Genomic DNA, 10642 nt, shown 5'->3' with positions numbered 1-10642 from the left:
CCAGGATTTTGACATCAAGCTCCACCACAGGGCTCCACACTGCTTGGAGTCAGCTTGAGATTCTTTCTCTCTCTCTCTGCCCCTCCCACCAAAATAAATAAATCAATCAATCAATAAATCAATAAATAAATTTTTTTTTAATCCAAATCTTTGGTCAGTCTAGAATTTGCCTTCTGTATTCCTATGGTATCCTTTATGATGTTTTTAATTCCTCCAGAATTCCCTTAGGTTGGTACACTTGAATAGATTCACATGTGGTTTTTGTTTTGATTTGGGGGGTCTTGTGGGTGGGGGTAAGAGGTACATGGGGCAGGGAATTATAAGACTGTTTATTTTCTAAGATGTAATGGGTCTACCACCAGAAGCTCATAAAATCTGGGGGTTTTTTTGTAATATGATTAAGTGTTGATGCCCATGCCTAGATTTGGCAATCCATTAGTGGCTGCAAAATGGCAATCCTCCATTTCCACCACTTTGTCTCCATTGTTAGCTACAGTGATTTCATAAAGGAAAATCTCCCACTCATCTACTACCTGGTTACTCAGTATCAAAAGCTATTCTTAATTTTTAAAAAACATACATACTCATAGACCTAAGCTTCCACTACATATAGAATAATCAGAAGCCATAGCACAAGCCTCCTTTCTCCTTTTCAGCCAGATGTGGAGTTCAAACATTATCCCAGGTCAGCAGGGGCACACTTGGTACAAAGTGCAGCAGAGCCATCGCAGAGGAGTCTGCTGAGGGCTCAGGCCTCCCTTTTCTCAGCAGTGTCCTTGGCACACGCACACCTGTCCTGGGGGCGATGGGCCACCTCTCTGCGTGCCCAGGTGGCCCAGCACTCGGAACTCCTCGGTTGCATTCCTGGCACCACCAGAGGTTCCTAGGCTACCCCCAGCCCCGAAGCAGGCATCAGAGAACAGAACGAAGACTCCCCCCGCGGCTGGCCAAGGCAAGTCCTCACACGAGGCATTAAAGCAGAAAGAACTGACAAACTGTACACGAGAAAAATGGAATCAACAGTCTGAACTCAATTTAACGATGGCTTTACAAATTGGAAGGCTGACGGCCCAAGGCAGGGAAAGGCAACACAGCACAGCACGGGGTCAGGATCTGTGGCTAGTGGGCAAGCTCTGCGGCTGTGAGAAACGGCCAGAAGAGCAGATTTAATAACTCAGGGTTGGCACGTGGGCTTGTGCTTGGGCCTTTGATTTTTATAAACTAACAATCCAGGCGAGTAGGGAGCGTGAAAACAAGTCCGCAGGTAAGCCCTGCAAGAGGCCCGCTGGTCACTGGGCCAGATTTCCCTCCGGGGCTTCCAGATGGGGAGGCTGGGCATGACCTCGTTACTGCCAACAAGGTCTCCTCAGAAGGCATTCATTAGTTAAATGTACACCAGCCCACAGGAAAGAGACCTGGGCCATTAAATATAAATGCAAAGCAAAATGAGACCCATCCATCCTAAATCTCAGATCTTTACAGCAAGAAAGGTTTACTTCCAGCTTTTAATTTTTCTAAAAGTCATAAGCACTGAAATCACGGTTCATGACCATGCATCTAGATTTGGGCCCCACCCCTCCCCAAACCAAACAAAGAAATTACTTTCGATTCTTAATCCCTGTCAGATTTCATAAGGCATCTGTTAACACTCCTAAACCTGGATTAAGTTTCTCTAAGAACTAAGGGTCCATCTTCTAAACAGAACCTTGAGCCCATCTGCAGCAGGACAAAACACAGAAGCTGGTAAGCCTTAAATGAATTGGAATCACTTGCCTAAATGAGAGTCAGAACTAAGTCAGTGATTTTTTCCTTTAAAAATGCATTAATAAAGAAAGCAAGGAGAAATAAACATTTATAAAATTTCTCTCCCCCAGATTAATAAAAATAATCACTGCCTAACAAAGTACTCACACAATAGCTGCAGTCCACAGGATAACCATGCGTTGTGGCTTCTGGCTCTCCTGCGGTTTCCATTTTGTCCCAGTTAAATAAATGCCCATTGACACAAGGGTTTTCAGCTGTTTCTGTTCACTGCTGTAGCCCCAATGCCAAGAACAATGCTTTATGATAGGTGTTCTATATATATTTGAAGGAGGGAGGAAGGGAGACAAGAAAGAAAAGAGAAAGGAATTCCATGCATTTCAGTGGAACCAAGTACTTCAGAGCTAACAGGGTACTTCAAGGAGAAGACCAAATAGTTAAGCTTCAGATTCTTCTCGGTAACCATGCTTCTAATTGCATATAATCAGAAAACAACCTGCTTGGATCCCCTCCAGCCAAAGCTGGCAGAGCTCTCCCCTGATTTTCCCACATCTCCATGCTAAGCTCTTCAGAAACTCCCAAACATTGAGAGACACAATACAATCCATCAACCCTCTCCTCTGATCTGCAAAGACCTTCCCACTTATAGCAGCAAGGGAAAAGAAACTCCAAAGACTAGGGCCCTGTTTATTTCAGATCCATTATATTCTGAAAGTGAACTAAGAAGAAACCAAACAAGATATGAAATATCCAAAAGCAAATGGACCTTGAAAAAAAAAATCACTGCATTGCCTTTAATGTTTGTGTTTGTTAGACTTCCTTTCCTTAAAACCTGAAAGCCCATTGTGAAGGATGAATAAAGAGGCAGGTTACATAACCACAGGAATATAAACAGGTAACTTCTCCCCCAAGGCTCATTTATCTCACCTGTTAAATGGGATGATAATAGTCGCTCCCTCGGGAATTTCTATGGGCATTAAACATGGTAATGTTTAATTGCCAAGAGTACTTGGCACAAGCTTGACCTTTCACATATGTTCTACAAGTCGTACTCATGAGGAGGAAGAGAATGATGAAGAGGAAGAGGAGGATGACAATGGTGACAATCATGCTGATGACAATCAACATCTACCAAACAATGGAGAGAAACCCCATTTTGGTGTTGGAAATAGCCATATCATATACCCCTGGTTCTATGCTGAGCTCTTCACAGGATAGCTTTCATTTTGGGGAAATGACAAGACATTAATGGCTGTCCCTTGCCCACCAACCACATCAGCTTCATTTCCTCTCCTATGACTACTATGAATTTTCCTGTTCACATAGAGCACTCAACCAGAAACGAGGCTGTCAATTGTAGACGATGGGCAGGATTCTCTGAGAACAGGGAGAGTGAGGAAAAGGTCTGTATGGCTAGTGGGTGGTGAGAGTTCAAAGCAGAACTCACGGAGAGTCTCCAGTGGAATGCAAACCCAATTAAGGACAGACCTAGCAGCTGTAATGCTTTGAAGGGTATACCCCCCATGCCTACCCAGTCCCTAGTACGTGCCAAGTTTTTACTGAACAAAAAACAGAAGGATGCAACAGAAGACCAATACATCACTTCATTCCCTGGAAAGCAAGCAGGCAGCTCTTGCTGAGCATCCAACATTCTGCATTTATGTCTTGTCAGCTAGAAGAAATCTACAGCTTTAGGCTACAGTAGTAGTGACCCCTGACCACCTCCCCCCCCCCAAATAATTCAGTTTATGTCCTTATGTCCAGAATTTATGAATATTACCTTATATGATCAAAAAGTAAATACTACCTTACAAGCAGAATATGTGATTAAGTTAAGGATTCTGGCAGGAGATATTAATCCTAGATGATCCAGATGAGTCCTAAATCCAAAGACAAGTGTCCTTACCAGAGCGAGACCATGGGGAGATTTGGCAGGAGGAAGAGGTGGAGGCAGTTGAAGCACACAGAGATGGAGTCACAAGTCCAGGTATATCAACAGCCACAGGAAGGAAAAAGAGGTAAAGAATAGATTCTCCTTCTAAGTTTTTAATTTTGGGAGCTCTGGGAAGCTAGTATAGTTTCCTCACTCACAGGTAAGTACCCGCCCAGGTAACACACTCAAGTCATCAATCCTTCTCAAGTGGTCTGAAAGCCACATATAGAAACAGGCAGGGACCAGTAAGAAGCCATGTCAGCAAGTGACAAAGCAATAGTGCAGTTCAAAGCAGTTGGGGCAAGGCACAAATGCAAGGACAGTAGAGCACAAATATCAGGTATTTAAGAAAAACATGGATGTCAGCTCTAAATAAGATGGCCTAATATTTGAAGTTAATAAGTCAAACATAGATTTAAGTAATATATACATATACATACATAATCTTTTTAAAATTACCTGCAATATTGCAAGCAAACAAAATCTCTGAAGATGACCTCATATGGTCTGATCTAGAACTTCTTGAATCTGCCAACTACATGCCCCTAGAAACCAAAAGAGATCCTCACTTCCTACCGGTGAGTTCATCTCTGGGGCAAGGTTTCTCAAAATGAAGTAGGAAGAATACTACAGTCTTCTCAAAAGTCCACAAGCTCAAGATTTTTTTTAATCTATATGATAAACTAAAAATAAAATATTCGCATTTATGAACACCAAACCCAGGAAGAACCCTGACAACTGGCAGTCAAAATGCACATTCAAGCAACAAAGAAATCTTAAGGACCTTGTTCTTGTGGGGCTCAGATAAATTCACAGGGTCCTGCAAGATGTTTCTCCCTTTGATAAGAGGTCTAAACATAATTTTGAGAATCATTGCTCTACAGTACAGTCCTGACTTTTTGCTCAACATAACAGAAAAAAACAAAACTACACACAAATATTGACTTAAATATCCTTCATCTTGAATTCAGAAAACACCAGTTATCAGTTCTACGATAGCATCTGAAGAGAATTAGCAATTAGATGCCTCTTTTCCCTGAGCCTTTTCGGTTTTTCTAAGGCCTCAAAGGGTGAGGCTACATGAGTATCTGCAAATGATAACTTGGTACCATATTCTGAAAACAGCGGCTGGGGTCCCTGGCTAGCTCAGTTGGTGGAGCACTTAACTCTCGATCTTGGGGTTGTGAGTTGGAGCCCCCACGTTGGGTGCAGAGCTAACTTACAAATAAAATCCTAGGAGAAAATAACAGCTGAAAGTCTGACAAATGTGAGGGCAACAAACACCCTTTTAAAAAAGCAAAGCAGACACGTTTTCTTTAAATGATGTCCTTAGAATTCCACAAGACTGAGTCACAGCTCCAAGTGATAAACTGAAATCCGATTATGATGCAGCGATAACACACAGTTCTCTCGAGAGATTATTCCAGTCTGAATGAATAATAATTCACAGACCTGAATGGGAAGATGGATATCCTCACTTATCACCATCACAAGGTAGGCAGATCCTCAAAGGGCAGGGCTATGCTCCTGGGCAGTTGTCTCTAGATGGTGACCCACCGCCTTTCGAGAGGTGATTGACATCTTTGTGGCGTGTGGCCAACAATGATAAACTCACACTCAAAGATGTTGAGGAGGAGGCAGTGCAGAACCTGGTCAACTACTACAGCATCTAAAGTTCCACGGGTGTGAGCTCCGATATCACCAACAGTTTCATTTCCTTCAGAAACGGAAACAGGCAACAGGCTCCAAAGGAACAGGAGACATTCTAGCTGATACGTGTAGCTCTAGCTTTGGCATTGAGAAAGTCACAGAAAATTCTCTGGCTCCCATTTTCATTTTTTTTTTTAAGATTTTATTTATTTACTCATGAGAGACAGAGAGAGAGAGACAGAGAGACAGAGAGACACAGGCAGAGGGAGAGGCAGGCTGCATGCGGGGAGCTCAACATGGGACTCGATCCTGGGTCCCTAGGATCAGGCCCTGGGCTGAAGGTGGCGCTGAACCGCTGAGCCACCCGGGCTGCCCATCTGGCTCCCATTTTCTTCATGAAATACCCCCCGTCACCAGAGAGCCTGGCAAGCAATGAGTACTCTGCACCGACTCCTTCATTCGGCCCTCTCAACAACCTCGGGAAGTAAATGCTACTGTAATCCTCATTTTCCGGATGAGAAATTGACCAAGCTTCCAGTAACTTGCCCAAGGTCATTCTGGTAATAAATGATGCAAAAGTCAGGATTCAAATTCTGGGCTGAGCTGGAACATGAAACAATTAACTAACCTAACTAGAGATAAGAAAATGACAGAGATAATCCTGTAATACCAGAACACCTTGGTGCTGGCAGAGGTTTAAAAACAAGTTGCTTTTTTTTTTTTTAAGATTTTGTTTATTTATTCATGACAGACACACAGAGAGAGGCAGAATCATAGGCAGAGGGAGAAGCAGGCTCCCTGCAGGGAGCCCGATGCAAGACTCGAACCCAGGACCTCAGGATTATGACCTGAGCCAAAGGTAGATGCTGAACCACTGAGCCACCCAAGCTTCCCCCTCAAAAAAGTTTTTATAACTTAAAATATTTCATACTAACATAAAGGTGTATTAGATGCCAAACTGTACACAGTTTGGAAGGAGGTGGCCCTGCCTCCTGCACCTTCACAAGCCATGTGTCAGAGAACCCACTCCATACTGAACAGGATTTTGATCTATGATTTCAGTGAAGCCAGAGAGTGGAGATGTAATCAGCTAGCACCGGGCACGAGGTTGGAGTAAACAGACCACTCAATTGATCAAAAAACCCAAATTTCAAACATCCAACAAAGTGGAACCAGACTGAATAAAACCCACAATACGAGATGTTACCATGTAAAATATTAGACTCAGATGAATCTACAAGTAAATACAATGCAGAATCAGGGTGAAACCAGACTGTTCGTCAAAAATAAGGAGAACAAACATTTAAACCAGCATTAACTCATACTAGCCAAAAAATGGAAACTACTCAAATGTCCAGCAAGTGATGAATGCATCCACATAATGTGGTATATTCATAAGGGGACTATTATTTGTCCATAATAATGAATAAGGTTCTGATACATACAAGATGAGTGAACCTTGAAAGCATTATGCTAAGTGAAAGAAGCCAGTCACAAAAGGCCACATGTTGTAGGATTTCATTTTTATGAAGTGTCCAGAACAGACAAGCTTATAAAAAGAGTAAGCAGATTAGTAATGCCTGGGGGAGGGGGGGGGTGTTGAGGGAAAATTGAGACAACAATAACAACAACAACAAAACATCTGAAACATTTAGTTGTCTATATGTTTAAACAGAGATAGCAAGGGTGTCTGTATGGCTCAGTCCACTAAGCATCTGACTCTTGATTTCAGCTTAGGTCATGATCTCAGGGTCATGAGATCAAGCCCCACATCAGGCTTTGTGCTCAGTGGGCAGTCTACTTGAGATTCTCTCTCTCTCTCTCTCTCTCTCTCTCTCTCTCTCCCTTTGCCCCTACCCTGCCCCCGTGCGTGCGTGCATGCACTCTCTTTAAAAAAATAAATAAATCTTTAAAAAAATAAGCAGAGATAGAAATACAGATATCCCCGTGCTTTTCAGAATTTCGCCTTACATCACTTTGCTTTCAAGAAAGACCTGCATTCATACCTATTTTCACTAACCAAAGAAATCGGAAGAGGATTTTTGCTTTTACAGAAAAAAAGTGAAAAGCGAAAACAGTGTTCCAGGTCTGTTCTGCAGGAAGCCTTTACAAAGGCTGCAGGCACCCTGAGCAGTGGGTGTGGCCCCACCAAGCTCCTTCCTGAACTATACTCAGCATCTCAGCATCAGGCCACCATGGCTTTGAACTGTGTCTATGAGCATCTGTGCTTTATCTCGACTTATTCTGTGCATCCATTAGCAAGATATGTCCTAAGGTATCAGATAAGCCTAGGAGAGGTTATTTTTTGGGTCTGGGAATGCTCAAAAATTTTTTCATATAAATTAATGGTAATTGCTTCTTGGCTTTATGCCATCTCAGCTTACAAAAGATTCCTATGAAAGAAACACTCTGCTTTGGGATAGCAGAACAATCCTGCATACTATAATTCTAGGAAAACAATCTGACCTATAGACTGGCGCAAAATAAGTTAGAATAATGAAAAAGTTGGCCAACATGAAGTAGTAAGCTCTTCAGTGCTGGAAGCATTCAAGCAGAGACCATCTGACTTTTTGGGTCAATAATACAACCAAACGGATTTATTTCACTTATGGGCTGAAAGCTTCAAAAAGTTATCTCTAAGACACTAAAACTCTAGTATTTGTCATAGATAACACTTAAGTAACTGAAGAATTAGTCACTGAATTAGGATATGGTTGAGAGCACAAAATGTGGTGGTAGGCTGCCTGCAATCAAATCCATTCTCTACCATTTCATTATATGGCCTTAGGGAGGCAATCAGCACAAGATTCAGCTTTTGATTTTGTATAATGGAGTTAATAATAATAACATAAATCAATACTTTATAGACAAATTGGTAAGAATTCAACAGCAAAATTATGAGGCCCTTCTCATAGGATCTCATTGAATTTTTAGCCATCTGAATCAAAGCCACAGCATCTCAGCATTTTTAGTGACACTACATGGACTATAATATAAAAACATCCAACTAAAACTAAAATACCATCCAATAACACTCGATCCAAAGGAGCAGGACCCTCTGCTAAAAAGAGATCCCAGCATATATCCCAGCATATATGTTGTTTTCCAGTAAATATCCAAAAAGTTCTAAGAAACATTAGTGCTACTTTAATATCTTAATGAAGGTATGGTACAATATTGGACGGTAAGACTCTCCAAACAAAAAGCGACTATGCTTCAAACTACTGAACTTGCTAAACGAACACAATATGATTTTATGGATATCCTACCTCACCCTTCACTCTCATATTTGACAGCTTGTTTTTTTCACCAACTCACTTGGCTGGATATTATTTTAACTTCAAGAATAGAACTCCCATGCCACCAAATCATGCTCGTAATATGGCTATTTGACAGGCCCCAACCGGTACAAGTTAAGTCTTTATTACATACTCAGGAAGTCCATATGTGTATTTTACAAGGTCTCAGCTCTTCTTCGAACCTTGTCTATTATAAATACAGGCTTTAGATATATTCTCACTTTGAGATCACTTACACCGTTGACTATTTGCAGGGCAAACGAATGCAATCAAACACTAAAGCTTCAAGATTAGAGAACTGCCAAGGTCTGAACTATATCAACAGCTCGAAATCAGTTCATTCAACATTGCTTTGACAGTATTACACCCGCAAAACAAACATGGCAACGGTGTACATGGCAGGTATGGCATCACGTTCCAGCAATTTGTGCCTGGGACTTAACAGGGAAACATCCTGTCAGGAGTGTTGTTCCAAGAGAACAAGCCCAGGCATACTTCTCAGACAGTTCACCCTGCAACAAACGCTGCCCCAGGCAGTTCGGGAGCTCACAGGATTTGGAAAGGGGCTGGGGGGTGGGGGAGACTCCCAGACCTCTGCTGTGTGGGGGTGAAGAAAAAAATTTGGTCTTGCAATCTGTGCTTTAAAAAGAAAAATGCTAGTCTACAAGCCCACTTTACCACAGAAAAATCATTTGTCAAAACCCTATACATCCTTTCACAGTAAAAACACTCGACATACAAGGAAGAAAAAGAACTTCCTCAATCTTATTAAGGGCATCGATGAAAATCCCAAAGCTATTACAATCAATGGTAAAAGACTATGCTTTTCCACTATGATCAAGAAAAGCGTGAGGGTTTCTGCTCTCACCACTTCTTTTCTGGGAATCCCGTCTATTCACTTCTACACTGGAAGTTCTAACCAGCACAATTAAGCAAGAAAAAGAAATAAAAGGATTTGAAAAGAAAAGGCAAAACTATCTCTATTTGCAAATGTCCCGATCTTGAATACAGAAAATTCTAAGGAATCCACCAAAAAAAACTATCAGAGCTAATAATTCGACAAAGTTGAAGTTCAGCAAGGTTGCAGGATACAAAATGAATATACAAAAAGCAATCATATTTCTATACATTAGTAATGAGCAATCCAAAAATGCAATTAAAATGTGTGTGTTGCATCAGCCTTGTCCCAAGAAAATTCCAGATTTCCAACCTACATGCTAGAAATTATAGTCATTCCAATGATGTTCATTTCCAGCTCTTGGAAGAATCTCAATCACACCTTAAACACTTAAAAGACTCATTTGTTCACTTCATATATACTTATCAGGTGCCTCCTATATCCCAGGCACTAGGGAAATAGCAGAAAACAAAGAAAATTCCCTACTGCCTCCCCCCATGAAACTCACATTGTACTTGGGAATACAAGACAACAGATGAACAGAAGATATTGTAACTTCTGATAGTGGTAACAACCATCATAACAGAGATCACACAGAGAGATGGAGGCTGATGGGAAGGTGGCATGCGCCTTAGATGCAGAGGTCAAGGAAGTCTGAGGAGGTAATAACCTAACAATGAGCCAAATCAAGAAAGGGCATTGAAGTGAGGGGTTGGTTTCTGTGTGGGGTTTTTTTTCTTAATATTTATTTACTTGTTTATGTGATCTCTATTCCCAACATGGGACTCGAACTCATGACCCCCAGATCAAGACTCATATGCTCTTCTGACTGAGCCAGCCAGGCACCCTGATTTCTGTGTAGTTACCACTCAACTACAGAAGCATGCCTAAGAATTCTGGGATGAAAACAAGCTTGGTGTGTTCTTGAAACACCCAGTGTGCAGGACAAGCAAGGTGGCTTGTCCAAGGCCAGTCCCTGCAGGGGAATACAGTGCTCAGATCATATGGGACCTTGTAGGCTATGGTCCAGAATGAAAGCTTTACCCTAATATGTGCTGGGAATCCACTGGGCAGGGACAGGAGGAGGAATGAAGGGAAGTG

The 10642-nt window shown here is 41.8% G+C and overlaps 1 protein-coding gene across 3 annotated transcripts in view; it reads right to left on the bottom strand.

The window, feature by feature from the left end:
• The window catches only part of PTPRG (protein tyrosine phosphatase receptor type G), a 701064-nt gene that overhangs the window by 625758 nt on the left and 64664 nt on the right, over window positions 1-10642 (bottom strand). The window lies entirely within an intron of this gene.

The sequence above is a fragment of the Vulpes lagopus genome, chromosome 7 (genome assembly GCF_018345385.1).
Source record: "Vulpes lagopus strain Blue_001 chromosome 7, ASM1834538v1, whole genome shotgun sequence".
NCBI lineage: Eukaryota > Metazoa > Chordata > Mammalia > Carnivora > Canidae > Vulpes > Vulpes lagopus.
Note: the sequence above shows the minus strand (reverse complement) of the source record. Positions and strands in the feature narration are given on the sequence as shown.